We start from the raw sequence: 15,510 nt of genomic DNA on the forward strand, positions 1-15,510 counted from the left end.
TCCTGGCCTTCACCCAGTAATTCAGTCGGGTCCAGAGCATTCACGCATAGCCTGCACATTCAACTCTCCAGCCAGTGGCTGACGGATAGTCCCATTGTTGTTGTGCTGCTGAGTCCGCCTCAGCACGACTGGAGAGGATCTTGTTGGGATAATAAACTTGTTGGCGCCATTACCCGGTTCTGGTGAGCGAAGAGGGTACGATCTTGAGTAGCAGGATCAGAATGCCGTTTGATACCCTTGCTTCCAAGGCTAGAGACATCCTGCGAAGCTATCGGAGTGGAAGGGGGGAACGGGGAGATAAAAGAGTCCAGAGTTCACTGTGAGAGAGACATCGTTCCCCCCTCCCCATCCCGGCAGGACTAGAAGCATACATAATAATGTCAGACATCTTCTCCTAGGGCTCACAGTCTTGGCTAGGCAGACCCCAGCTGATTCCAAATTAAGGGCAACTACTGCAGATGACTGTGCTGAAGTTTGGCGCCCCTACGACCACTGGGGCTACTGTGAGCACCCTCCGTTGATTTGCCGGGGAGAGGCCGCTTCCTTTCCAGTTTTGGTGAAAGCTGGGTGCTCATTAAATCAGGCTGTCCTCCTTACCGCAATACCCCCTGACTGGCATACTGGTTAGCATGCAATTAATAATACACAAAGCAGCATGCAGGGTGAGCAGAGCTACTTCAGTCAGCTCTCCAGCCTCTCCCCCTATCTCCTGGAGTCTGGGAGACTCTGTCGTTAATGAAGGGAAAGCATGCACCCAAGTGTTCAACAAAGTGAGCAGCAGGCAGAGCTGAGGGTTAGGGAGCAATGGCCAATTTATGTATCAAGATAGAAACAGTGTAACAAGCACTAAGAAACAAAGGGCCATGGGTCAATTTTAGTGGGTTAGCCTTCCGCTGTCAGTATCCTAGGTATGCAGGGTGCCATAGTTGCCCTCGTTGAAATGCAGCATGCACCATCCTAGACAGGGCACCACGCGGGAAATGCTGCCAGAAGTATCGCGATCCTGCTCCTGATCCCAGGTTCCTCCGAGAGAACTCTGCCAACGCCTCCAAGCGTCAGAGTGTCCCAGGAGCAGGGCATACTGCCTTTCATCTGCACTGAAACCAGTGCACAACAGAGCCCAAAAAATGAGGGCTGGATAGGCTAGTAGGAAATGCTGACAGCCCAGAACCAGCAAGTATGAAGGTGCTGTCGTCTGTGGTGAGCCGCTCCTGCGCCGGCGTTCACCAGAGATTTTCACCAGCGCTACTCGATCCACAGAATACCGGTAAGCCCGCTAGAGAATGGGGGCTGAAGATGTCTGTGTGGGTCGAGGGAAGGGGGAGAGGACCAATTCCTCATTCAAACATTTCGTGTTATTGGAGGGGCCAGATCTCCAACCGCACTTGGCTGTTATCAGCCACGCCGCCATGCCAAAACACCTGAACTGATTTGTTGTTGTCTTTGTGGCTTCTCGATCTGTTTGTTGTTGCCTGTCTGGAAAGAGTAGCTCCATAATTTACTGCCTATCGTAAAGTATGTATTAATTTTCTGATTTGTATTCAGCAACCATGGAGCTGAGTCACAAACTGCAATTTGTGTTACGTTTTTTTGTCCTACAGTAGTACTACACAACGTACTACAAAGTGGCATTCACAAACTGCACTTTTGTAGTAACTTACATTTTGGGTAAGTTTACTACATTTCGGTATTCACAAACTGCACTTTTGTAGTAACTTACAGTTTTGCACTAAGTCCTTACCTTCATTATTTTCAATGGGAGGGTGTTGCAGTACTAGTGGTTGGCCATATGTAGGGCTGAACTTACTGCAAAAGCGTAAATTACTACAAAAGTGCAGTTTGTGACTACCGGAAAGTAGTAAACTTACTCAGAACTGTAAGCTTACTCAAAAGTGTAAGTTACATTTGTGAAACAGGCCCCATGATCATTTCACCTTCAATCCATATTAATCTCTAAATAAATCTATTACCTCATCTTTGAGAGTATCTGCAGTCTCTAAACAGTTATAAACAGTTATAAACATTCTATATAGTGTTCATCTTGTACTATTTTCATGAAGACTTTCAGGTACAAACTCAACCACCATGGGCTGTATGATTTGACCAAGGTTTGGGGTTTTTAAAGTTGTTGTGGATGCTGTGTACCAACGATTATCTATGAGAATATGGTAAATTTATTTTGCTTTAGAGCATACACTCATTTGAATAGAAGGCACATTTTCCTTTTGCTCCTGAATTTTAACAATTATATTTTAACGACTGGATTGCCTCTTGTTAATGTATGTAAATCACAAGCAAAGGTATTAGTTGTTTAAACAGACAATATGTTTTAGTTCCCTACTGATATCTGAGGGTTTGGAAATTGAACCAGCTCTAATAACACTTCATTCCCCCACCCCGCCTTACTGCAAATTGTGGGTGTGGGATTCTTGCACCAAATATGCACGGAGGATGCAATGACCCCCTTACTGGTTCCTGTGAAGTGGATAGGACGCATATAAAAACACCAAAAAGTCAAATAATTTAGAACCAAGACTTTGTGCAGCTCCACTGGAGAGCAGATTGGTGGCCCGTCGAACCTGGTCCAGCTCCCTCTCCCAGAAGCACAGTAAGAAACTTGGGTATTCTGTTGGAGAACAAGCTATATATGAAAGACCAGGTGACATCTACCTATGGCATGTGCTTCGGGACAATGCACCTCCTTAGGAGGATCTTCCAGGGGCTTTCGCTGTCCTCTCGGACGACCCTCATCCAGACCCTGATAATCAGGCACTTTTTGCAGCGTCGATTAAATCCCTTCACTCTAAAATGCAAGTGGTACAAAATACTAAAGCCCGACTGGTTAACAAACAGCCACTGGGCACATCTTCAGCCCCCCTGCTCAAAGCCCTTCATTGGCTCCCCATAAAGAAAAGAGCAATTTTTAAACTCCTGTGCCGGACATATAAAGCCTTGTCAGGCAAAGGACCCAAATATCTACAGGACAAACTGTTTCCCTATCTTCCTGAGAGAAACCTCAGATCAAGGAGTCTACTTGTTCTTTGTACCCAACGTATTCGAACATCTAAGTTTGGCGGATGAGCCTTCTCATATCTTGCTCCTTACCACTGGAATAAGTTCCCCCTCTTTATTAGGGCATAAACTGAATTCTCAGCTTCTAAGAAATATCTTAAAACCTGGCTATTCTTAACGGTTTCTTCCGGACCTATCTGTTTCCTCAGCGCGGAGTTGCCTCTCCGGGGGATAGTCATTGCGCTATATTAAGTATCCATAAAAAAAAAATGTAAATCACACTTTATTGATTTTTTATTTTGTCGAGCCTTCAATGATCTTTAATACAGTTACATTGCTGTATTAGAAAGGCAGTTTGTCATACATTTATAGGTACCGGTTATTTTACAGCTGGTAATCAATTCTTGACTTGCATAGTTTTGACAATATATTCACATTTCTGAGTCTTTCCTTTAGTGCAGGCAATAAGATAGCTAGATATAATTACAAAAAGGTATCTATTAACATAACAACTAATGATAAGGATACATGTTAATTAGGGGTAGCCAGGGATAGCAACTGTCCTCTGGCACTGCTTTTGCTACCCTTGGTTTCATTGCATGCAGAATCCGGAAAAGAAAGTAAAGTTTTACTTGCTCTAGTCACTACTCATTTCTCTTTCCCTAGCTTATTATCATGAAATCGGAGGCTATTTAGGGAATAATAGTCGAACAAGAGGTAAAGTCACTTCTGCTACTCTTGAAACTTCATTGAAGTGCCACTCATGGTGATAAGGTATCTACATTAGCTGGATTTTTATTAATATTTTTTCTGGTATATCTATACCCCTGACAACACTACAAGGGTAGCAGAGTGGTTCATACAAAACATTAAAGAAGTAAAACAAACTAGACCAAAAGACCGACTAGGTTTCAAACAGAGAAAGGCAATCAAATAATGCAGAAATATAGGGCAGGTGAATTAGCAGTAAAATAGGTTTTGAAAAAGTGGGTCTTTAAAAGGGGATTCATTTCAATTGTAGGTTGTTAGAACAAACAACTAAGCAACCTGCAGAATATGTAAATATATAAGCATAAATATATTAATATCATCTTTAATATATCATCTTCAATACTACCATATTGCTGTCCTAGTTTATTACCACTAATATATAAAGATATATGTGCGTTTCATCTGCATGAGCTATATTCACATATTGTCCTATCCAGTAGCAAAACATAAATGCATATGTATCATTAACAAATTGGTTAAAAGCATTTCTCAAAGCTTTATCTATTGTTGTACTATTGGTGTGATAGGCAATTGCCATTCCCTATAAATGCTCAAAATCGATGAGTGGGGATGCTGCTCCTTCATGGCATTAAACATCTTAATATCTTCGGCATCCAACAGCCAACCATACATCACAATTGTAGCTAGGCTGGAAAGCCTGGTGATGCACTGGACAAATGACTTCACTGTGGTTGCATGACATTTGATATGATGAGTGTAGACTCAGCTCACATTCAAATGTTGCAATGCTGGCATGCTGTCAAGAGTTAGAAAAAAGTTGTTCCATCCTGAGTCAGTAATATTGTGAATGCCCAGAAGATCTAGTTTTTGGATTTTTGGCAGGAATCCATCTTGTTCTGCCCTAGCTGAAATATAAATATGAGAAATAATATATTAAACTATATGCTAGTTATCAACAAAGTAGGTGTCATGCATGTATTCAAAAAGCAAACTTTAGACTCTTTCTTGTGTTTTCTCAGGCAATATGTGGGCATTATGCATATTGTGTGGCTGATGTAAATCCATTCTGTGATCTATTTGGATTTGTCTGCTTGATTTCTAAGATATGAACTCTTTCTTTGGAGATGAACTGTTTCTTTGGTCAGAGCAGTTGATCTAGAGGCAGTCTATAATTAAGTACATCAAGTCCTACTGTAGTGTTTCTATCTTTCACTAACATAAAAACACATTGTTAACACTTTCACGCAACATCATCAAAACAAGATAAACTATGGCTATGTACTGAGTGCTAGTAAGCTTCTAGAATGCCTTTGGACATTTAGAAATGCCCTGTCATGAAAAGGTGAGGTATACCCAGCCTTGTGTTAAGTCCATAAACCACACAAAATGCGGCTTTGGTTGAAAGTTTTATTTTTTCGAACTCAAACCTCTGGCAACAGCAAATCATCCCCAAACATTCTCCCCGTGAGCTCACCACACTCTACGACCTAATTCCATTCCATAGTCAAGCATCTAACAACACCCTCCCTCCCAAAATATAAACAAATAATATTAAATAAATATATAAATAAAACAAGTGTATAGGCTAAACATGTACATGAGTAGAGTATATCACTTTTAGCTAGCAAATCCTAACATGTGCAAAAAGTACACAACTGTATTTACTGCAACCACAAAATCAAAAATATTGTGAATAATATAAATCATAAGTTAAAATGTACATGAATACAGCATATAACATTTAACTTCAACCTGGAATGTGTACAATATTATACAACTGTATTTACTCCTACCACAAAATCATCAAAGTGTTTGGGTTTCACACGTATCCTTCAAGACGTGGTCATTTTGTGTGCTATCTTCACTGTTGGTGTTACTACAGCTTTCTACTCTCTCCCTTGGCTGCCTTTGCTGTGCTTATCATTGAACTTGACATGGATCTCCTATGCTAGTAGGCAAATCTTCAATCCAATCATACTTCCTAGTGTCTGGAGCATCTCCCCTTGTTCCTAGAGCTATTTTCTGGTTATTTCATTTGAACAGTGCTAATCTTTTAGCATGCCTCACCTTTCCATCTCTAAGTAACATAGAATTATACAGAATTCTGACTACCTTCCAAGGCTCAAAAAACCCTCTCCCTCCCTTAGTTGCGAGTCTTCCTTTCTTAACTTTGATAATATCACCCTCTTTGAGGTTTATTTTCTTCACACCATGCTAAATGTTATATCTTTGTCTGTACTTCACCTGATTCCATGCGACTCCTCACTTTTTCCGGCGACTAATTAATTTTCTCAGTGTTCCCTAACCACCCCATATTATCCTTGGTACGAGGAGATCTTCCTCTCATTAACTCAAAATGGCTATGTTCAGTCGCTTCACACTTAGCCATTCTTGAAGCACCAATAGTTTTCCATAAATCATTTTCCCAAATATTGCCATTGCTGTTTGATAATTCAATGATACCTTTTATTACCCTATTGAAGCGCTAAACATTACCATTTCCCTCAGGATGATACAGGGCTGTGGTTTTAAGGACAATACTAGTTTTCTTCATGAGTGTTTTCAAGGCATCCGAAATGAACTGTCCCCCATTGTCGCTAACCACAACTTTGGGTAGACCTTCTTGGTAAAACACTTTGTCCAGAAAATTCACTAATGCCCAAGAATCTGCTTTCTGTACCACCTTGATCTCAGGCTAATTACAAAAATGATCCACTACTACTAGGGTAAGTTTGGATACATCATTAACATCTTGCAAAGGACCAAAGTGACAAATGTGGAACCACAGTAGGATGCAAAGGCGGCTTAAATGTAACCATCGTCTTGTCAGAATTGGTACATCGGATGCAGTCTCTCACCATCTTTTCAATATCTTTATCTACTCCCGGCCACCAGTAGTACTGTTTAACTCTGCTCTTAGTTTTTACTATGCCATAGATTGATGACTCTCTCATGCAACTCTCCAGGTGGTACCAACCTGCCCCTCTCAACGAGAACCCTTACTTAACAGATTACTCATTCTTCACCTCCGAGAATGGCACAAGCTCCTTTCCGAGCTGACTCTTTTCTGGCCACTCATACTTTATACGCTTCATGACTATAGTCATTACCCAATCCTGTGCTAGGGATGCCGTCCATGCATCGGGTTCTATACTTGGTAATTCTTCTGCAAACACCAGACAATCATCCCAAACACTTTTATCTCTTCACTTATGGGCAAAGGATAGCTTACTTGAAAAAACTGCAATCTAATTACGAGTTCTAGGAACTTATACTTCGAATACATAATCTAAAAGTTGCATAGATAGCCTGATTATTCTTTGTGATACATTACTAAGGGCCAGATTGTGATTTTGGTGGTCCATAGAACCTATAAACTCGCAGTGCAGGCACACAACTACAGCAGTTGGTCCGCCATAGGACTGCCGCTCCCACCTGGGATCATGGAGTGGGGTCTGAGACCACAATATGCTTGCCGGTGCCGCTGCAGCACCAAGCATATCAAGAGATTCTTGACTGCCTCACTTTTTATGGCGGTTAGTCCTCCACGAAAAGTGTGCCGGTGAGGAAAGTGTGGCGGTGAGGCCTCAGGGCAATGGGATGCTTGCAGAGGGGCACATAGTGTGCCCTCTTGTCTGCATGCGCCCCCTTTCCTGCACAGCATGACTGCACAGTCCATGCCATGTAGGGAAGGGCTTTGGAGCTCCCATTGCAGTGGCTTTTTAATAAGCAACACTGTGGGACCGCCACAGGACCGCCTGCCAGACCACGAGATAACTCATAATCTGGCGGGTGCCCAGTGGTGAGGTTTGACAGTGTGGGAGCAGGGCAGTGGTGAGGCAGCCCACTCCTACACTGCCAAACTCATAATCAGTCCTTGCAAAGTGAGGACTTTGGTAAAGGGTTTGTGGTCACTCCTTACAAACACCTGGGTTCCCCAAATGAACTGTCTGAAATATTTTAACCCACAAGCACATCTCAGATTTTCTCTCTCAATGATGGAGTCAGCGCCTGGGATGCAATGGCTACGATCCTTTCTATACCATCCTCCTGTAGCGGGGACAAAACTGCCCCTTAGCTTTTCCTGCGAGCATCCATGGTGATAAAATTCTTACATCCCAGGTCAAACCCTTGAAGAGGCTGTCAATTGTTCACCATAATACTCTCACACCTTTTCTGGTACTCCTCAGACCACAGAGATTTACTACCTTTCTTCAACAACTGTCTGATGTGAAACATCTTCTCAGAAAAATTATACACAAATTTAGAGTAAGACTTTGTAATCCTAAATAAGGACCACACTTCATCCTGTTCTGTGGAATAGGGACCTTTCTAATAGCATCTACAAACTAAATTTTTGGGGTGATACCCTTGTAACTAATTTTGTGTCCCAAATACGTTACTGTGTTTTTGGCAAACCTGCATTTCGTTTCCTCAGCCATCAACCCATACTGTTCCTATGTTTTAAGTATCTCACAAAACTCCAAGCCATGTTCCCTTTTATTTTTTCCCATTATCACAATGTCATCTTGTAAAAAGATAACATTTTCCCTGCCCTGGAACAACTAATACATGAGACATTGGAACATAGCAGCAGCCGAGGCTAACCCGAACTGGCCCTATTAGAATTGAAAGCACCCTATGGGGGTAATGAATGCAATGAGTGTTTACTGCTATGGTGTAGTGGCACTTGGTGGTAGGCTGAGGTGAGGACTATTGTGGAGAAACAACTAATCCCTTTTGTTACTGATAAAAGTTAATAAATATTGGGTAAGTGAAACATATCCACAAAAATACTCTTATTTAACTCTCTGAGATCCACACACAGGCAGATGGGTCCATTAGCTTTCCTTGCCACAGTCAGGAGAGTCACTCAATCCGATGATTCTACCTGCTCAATCACACCTATATTGATTAACTTGTTCAACTCTTTAGCCCATTCTTCTTTCACACTCAAAGGAATGTTCCTTACTTTGTGTATACATGGAGGTGCATCTTTTTTCAAAACAAATTTGTGTATAAATCCCTTAAGTTCGCTCACTTTACATGTAAACACATTGGGAGACTTGTTACCTACCTCAATTCTCTCCCTTTTGTCATCACTTACAATTAACACAGGATCTGAGCTATTGGGATCAAACACAATGCCCAATTTTCCCTGACCCACCATCCTAGAGCACATGGACCAGACTCTCCCACGTACAATTTACACTTCGCCTCTCTACCTTGGACTCAAATAGGAATTCGCGGAAACCCAGGATATTTATGGTTTCCCCTGTGAAACATTGCAGTTGAATATCAGGACAATCCAATTTAGAACCTATTTAATTGCAAAATCCGCTCTTCCAAGTATATTTGTTGATTATGGTATATATGACTGAGAATCAGCCATCAATGCTACTCGAACTCCACCATCCATTTTTTTGCAAATGGGTTTCTTCCTATACTGCCCCTGAACACCCATTGCAGAATCTTGTATGCACTAAATTTGCAGACTGTCGTCATCCGAGCTAGAGTTATAGTCATCCTGTTCCCACTCCTCCACAACGCACTTGACCACTTTGGTTTTACAATAAACACATGCGCAGTGACCACATTTTGCACACTTCTGAACCTGTGCGGACATTTCTTAACATGAGCCAGATGGGTTGTGCTGCCAAATTGGTAACATTTGCCTTTCAAATGTTCATTTCTTTTATTAGTTTTTTGCTTACCCATATTCTTCACTTCCATCTTATAACATTCATGCTCATCCTTTGTGAGGACTTTTTTCTTGATAATCTTAACTATATTGTCACCCCCCCTTTTTTATTGACCCAACTGACTTTGCACATCTAGAAGTAAGTTCTGACTTGCTAATAATTGCAGTGACTTCCTGTAAACTGGATTAGCTATGGACCCACAATCTGTCCTGTAAAATAGGGTTATTACAATGCATAATTACTTGGTGCCATACTAACTCATCTTCTAATCCACCAAATGTACATGACAGAGCCAACTTTCTCAATGCAGCCACATAATCCTCTATTTTTTCATTCTGACCTTGTTTCTTATGATAGAAATTGCATTGGTTATTAGCTTTACACACAGTAGGAGCAAAGTATGTATATAAGCCTGCTATAGCATGTGTGAACATGTCCCCCCCATCCCCCGGGCAGAGTTTTTTCTCCATGTGGTTGTACACCGTCAACCCTCCAGGTCCCATGCAATGTAACAAGATGTTTTTCTTCCTATCCGGCATCATTTTCCCACTTTTATGTTTAAAACGTTTTTATTGAAACAAAACAAACCATGGGGGAGGGGGATAGGAGGTTAGGGTACATTTAAGACAATCAAAGAAAAAAGGTGCAACTCAGGAGGGCTGTCGATGGATAGCTCGATGGGCCAGGGGAAAAGCACAGTAAATGAAAGGCTAGAAATGCAAACTGTGGAATCCCTGCATGCATATCCAACACCCCAAATCTGAGCAATGAAAGCCAGCAGCAACTCGACAAAGCACAATCCACCCCCCCCCCATCCCCCAACCCCCCAGTAAAGAAAGGAAGGAAAAAAAAACAATACCCCACCCCCCCGTCCTATGGTCCCGCGTCAGATTAGTCCTCACCAAGAAGCCCCGCACCCCCCCCCCCCCCCCCCCGGAGGCCTCTGTCTCACATGTGATCTAGTCCGCCGGGATCACCGGCGGCGTCAGCCTGAGAAGCCTAAGATACCTCGGACAGGTGAGCTCCCGGAATTCGGTGGACAGCAGCGCTAGAAAGGGTTGCCACAGCTCTTCAAATTGGTCTATTTCCCCCGCCACCGTGAGCGACAGCTTCTCCATTCCCAGCACATGCCAAAGCCTATGCAACCAACCCGTGATGGAGGGGACAGTGTTGGTGCGCCAGTGGATAAGGATGTTCTGGACCGCAGACCCCAGCGCAATCGCGATCTGCCTGCCCCTGCGGGACTTCAGTGGGTACATTAGGTCATTGGGGAGGCCCAGCAGGACATACGCCGGGAAGCCCGGCAGCTCTATCCCAAAGTGCTTATCCACCTCATCCAAAACTTCCTTCCAGTAAGCGGTCAGCACGGGGCAATCCCAAAGAATGTGTGAGAGGGTACCCTCCTGCCCGCAGCCCCGCCAGCACCCCTTGTCAGTGTGTTTATGCATTTCATACAGTCGCTCCGGGGTGTAATACCAATAAGTGGACACCTTAGTGAAGGTCTCCGTAAGGCCCGTGTGATATGCAGAGTGCCGTGCCCTATACGCAATTTTGTCCCATTCCTTGTGGCTAAGTGTCCTACCCAATTCCCTGTGCCAGCGCTCCCTCCCCGGATTGTAATAGTGAAACGGCGGGGGTTGTAGGTACTTGTACAGATCGGTAATTAGCTTAGCGTCAGAGGTCCGGGTAGCCAGCCACCTCTCATACGGTGTAATTTGACGAGCCGCGGTGTCACGCACCTGGGGCTGGAGGGCCCAATGCCGAACCTGCATGTAGCGCAATCTGTCCAGCTCCGTCAGGCCGAACTCCTGGCGGAGTTGCTGAAACCGAATCACTCCCTCCGGGCCATAGATCTGGAAGAGCGCCCTGCAGCCCGCCTGCACCCAATGGGAGAAAACTCCCGGCTCCATCCCTGGGGAGAAGTCCGGGTTGCCCGCTATGGGTGTGAACGGCGAAGGGAAGGTGGTGAGGCCCCGAGCCTCACAGACTGCGTCCCACACCCGCAGGGGGACCCGCATAATAAAAGAAGCGTAGAGGTTAGGGGGGCGGTGCGCGCGGCGCAAGAATGGAACCTCTTGTAAAGTGCGGCCCGCCACTGCCTGGTCTTGAAAGAGCCAGTGTTTGTCGGACTCCCACCTGCTCCACTCCACCAAATATCGCAGCTGTGCCGCCTGATAGTACTTACGGAGGTCTGGAATACCGAGGCCCCCCGCCTCCGGAGCAAGCGTGGAGAGGACCCTCTTCATTCGTGGCTTGCGGCCCTGCCAGACAAAGCGGGAGATGTCAGCCTGCATTTGTCGTATCCAGCCCACCGGGGGCTGGAGAGGGAGGGCCCGGAAAAGATACAGTATCTGGGGCAACACCGTCATCTTAACCGCCGCAATTCGCCCCAACCAGGACAGTAGGCCTTTGCTCCAGCGACCAAGCTCCTCCTTGATCTTCCTGCTGAGGAAGGCATAGTTAGCCGTAACCATCTCCGGTAATGTGGGCGCCAGCAAAATCCCCAAGTATGGCACCGTGGAGGAGGACCACTGCATGGGGAAGAGTCGCTGAAGGTCCCTCCTGGTGTCCGCAGCCAGGGACACGTCTAACGCCACCGACTTGCTCATATTCATTTTGAAGCCGGCCACACAGGCAAAGGCGTCTAGTTCCTGGAGGCAAGCAGGCAGCGACCTCCTAGGGTCGTCCAAGGTCAACAGGACATCGTCCGCGTAGAGACTGACAGTGTGGACATACTGGCCCATCCGGACCCCAACCGCATCCGGGTTATCGCGAATCCTCTGAGCAAACAGCTCCATGTAGAGGGCAAACAAGAGCGGCGAGAGGGGGCAGCCCTGCCTCGTGCCGCGTTCGATGGCAAAGCCACCGGAGCTGCACCCGTTGACCCGCACCGACGCTGAAGGATGCTTATAACAGTTGAATACCATGGTGCGGAACTTATCCCCGATTCCCAATTTCTTGAGAACCAGCTCGAGATACGGCCAGTGAACTCTGTCGAAGGCCTTCTCCGCGTCGACGGACAGCAACATCCGCTCCCCCGGGATCCGCGAGGCCTTCTCCAGAACATGCGCCACCCGCTTGGTATTGTCAACCGTCTGTCTGCCGGGTACAAAGCCAGCCTGGTCCGCCTCCACCAATCCGGGGAGGTGTGGACCCAGCCTGGACGCTAGAATCCCTGTATACAACTTGAGGTCGACATTTAAGAGCGAGATGGGTCGATACGAACCGCAGAGGGCCCGGTCCTTCCCAGGTTTCGGAATTACCGCGACCGTCGCCCTCAGGAGATCCGATGGGATGGCTCCCGGTTCGGAAAAGGAATTAAATAGCCGAGTAAGGACAGGGGCCACAGCCGTGCAAAAAGTCTTATAAAACAAAGACGTGTACCCGTCCGGGCCCGGGGCCTTACCATGCTTCAGCCGCGCGATAGCGGAAACCACCTCCTCAACATGGATATCCCGCTCCAGGTGGACCGCCTGAGCCGGATCCAGCACCGGAAGGGTCACCGACTCTAAATAGCCTTCGGCGTCCCGTGGCGAGGAGGGCTCCTCCGCATACAGCGCCTGGTAGAAGCCGCGGAAAGATTCCGCTACCGCTGCGTCCCCGGAGACTACCACCCCGTCCGTGCCCACCAGTTCCCTCACGACGCCACGCTGCTGCGTGACCCGGAGCCGGTGTGCTAGAAGCTTGCCACATTTGTCCCCCCCCAGTGTAGAAGGCGTGTTTCAAGCGCAAGGGAGCATACTCCGCCCTATCAAGATCCAATGCCGACAGGAGCTTCCTCGCAGCCTTCAACTGCCTCCACACCCTTGGCGCCCCCGTGCGTCGGTGGACCTGCTCAAGCTCCCGGACCTGAACGGTCAGCTCGTCCCTCTTCCGTTGCCGCTCCCTATTTTCGGCTGCGGAGATAGAGATAAATTCCCCCCGGAGGACTGCCTTCAATGCCGCCCACTGTGTCGCCTGCGAAGTGTCGGTGTTGCTATTGTGAGTTAGGTAGTCCTGTATGACCTCCCCAATACGCTGCACTACAGACTTTTTGTGTAAAAGGGTATCCCGGAGGCGCCACACCCCCCGAGAGGGGGAGGCCGCCGGCCACTGGAAAACGCCGGTGACTGGTGAATGGTCAGACAAGGTCAGGACCCCGATGTCCGCCGCCGTGGCAGCGGCATGCATCGGTCCACTCACCAGAAGGTAGTCCAGCCGTGAGTAGGTTCGATGTGCGTCTGAAAAGTAAGAGTAGTCCCTATCCGTGGGGTGCATGGAGCGCCAAAGGTCGTGTAAGTCCATTTCCGCAATCCGGGCCTTCACAGCCTGGGACAGTTCACCCGTCTGCGGGAAGCGCTGCGCCGATCTGTCCATCACAGAATCGAAGACAATATTAAGGTCTCCCCCCACAATGACGTGGCGGTCGGGGGAAGCAGTGACATCCACCAACACGGAGTCTAGGAAACGTTCTTGGTGGTCGTTTGGGCTATAAACGGAGCCGACCGTAAACGCTATGCCCCCTAAGCGCATGCGATACGCAAGAAGCCTCCCCTTCTGTTCAGCACACTTATACAAAACCTCCCCCCTAAAGGAGCTCGCTAGAAGAATGGCTACCAGCGCCGTCTTGTTCGCTGCTGAGGAGAAGAACTGGGTAGGGAACTTAGCAGAGCGCAGCCTATGGCAATCCCGGGACAATAAGTGGGTCTCCTGTAAAAGGCAAATGTCCGCCTGCGTCCCCTCCAGCAAAGATAAGATCGCTCTGCGCTTCACGGGGTTATTCAGACCCTGAACATTAAGGGTCACTACCTTTAGGGCCGACATTCCTCTCGGGGATCGGGAGCGCCGTGCAATGGGCAGGGGATCAGCGGGTGGGGCGCGCGGGGCAGCCGCACAGGACAAGCCATAACATACCAAGCGTGGGCATGGACAACATCGGACGGGACCTCCCCAACCCCAGAACAACCCCTACACCCCCCCAAAACACAACCCTGGCAACTAGCCAAACGCAAACTCAAACACCCCATTGTCCCAGTCAAGCCCCAAAACGGGCAAGTCCGTAGAAAAGAACGAAGTGGACGTCCCGCCACTCACCTCCAGCCGCTCCCCCCCGACCCCCCCGCCCCGTACCCAGCATTTAAAGAAGCTAAAGGCATCTCCCCCCGGAGTGAGTATTAGGCCGTCAAGGCCACGCCGGTGGAGCCGGCCGAGTCCCTGGCCGCCGCCCTCAAAGCGTCGGCCATGTCCGCCCTGATGGTAGGGGAATCAGGACGCCCTGCGCTGGCCGCTGATCGTCGCCTCGCCGACCTCCGCCGGCTCCGTCTCTCCGAGGCCCTCCACGACGGTGTAGCTCCTTCCTCCTCCGCCGCCGTAAGCCCCAAGACTCCACAAATGTCCTGCAGGGAGCGTAGCTGGTGTAGCACCCCGTTCCATCGAAAGATCAGGCGGAAGGGATGACCCCAAGAGTACGGCGTCTCGTGTTCGCGCAAAAAGTCAGTGGCAATCCTGAAGGACCTGCGTTTCTGCAGCGTGATGGCGGAGAGGTCCTGGTAAAGCGCCACCGGCCGTTCCCGGAAAGTCAGGGGCTGTTTCCTGCGGGCCTCAGTCATGATGCGTTCCTTCAGCGGGAAATCGGGCAGGAAGGCCAGAATGTCCGGTGGAGGTGCCGATGATTGGCGCTGCCGGCCAACCCTATGTGCCCTATCAATGCTAATGGGGAAGTCCGCAGCTTCCCCCAGGATCTCTCGGAACAGGTCCCGCAAGTAGCTCCCCAGATCGGACCCCTCGTCTGCAGTCGGCACACCACGCACTCGAATGTTGTTCCTCCGTGATCTGTTCTCAAGGTCCTCAGAGTGGGCCTGGAGCTCAACACACTGCTCCCAGAGGCGGAGAACGTCCTGTTGAAGATGGACTATCTCCTCCTCCCGGCGTTGGGCCTCCGTCTCCACCGTTTCAACGCGCTCGCCAAGGCCCTCCACTTCCCTGCGCACTTCCCGGACCTCGCTGGCCACCTCCCGCTTCAGTGTCTGGAAGTCCTCTCTGAGGGAGCTAAACAGTTCCTCCATAAAGGTCCTCGTGACGGGTG

The 15,510-nt window shown here is 47.8% G+C and overlaps 1 long non-coding RNA gene across 1 annotated transcript in view; it reads right to left on the minus strand.

The window, feature by feature from the left end:
• Positions 1 to 3,290: 3,290 nt before the first annotated feature.
• Positions 3,291 to 15,510, minus strand: part of LOC146865548 (uncharacterized) — a 107,395-nt gene continuing 95,175 nt past the window's right edge. Inside the window, exon 3 of the long non-coding RNA XR_014976652.1 lies at positions 3,291 to 4,649. This is a non-coding gene — a long non-coding RNA (uncharacterized LOC146865548). The remainder of the gene's footprint in view (positions 4,650 to 15,510) is intronic.

Source organism: Triturus cristatus, chromosome 2_1, assembly GCF_964204655.1.
Source record: "Triturus cristatus chromosome 2_1, aTriCri1.1, whole genome shotgun sequence".
NCBI classification, from domain to species: domain Eukaryota; kingdom Metazoa; phylum Chordata; class Amphibia; order Caudata; family Salamandridae; genus Triturus; species Triturus cristatus.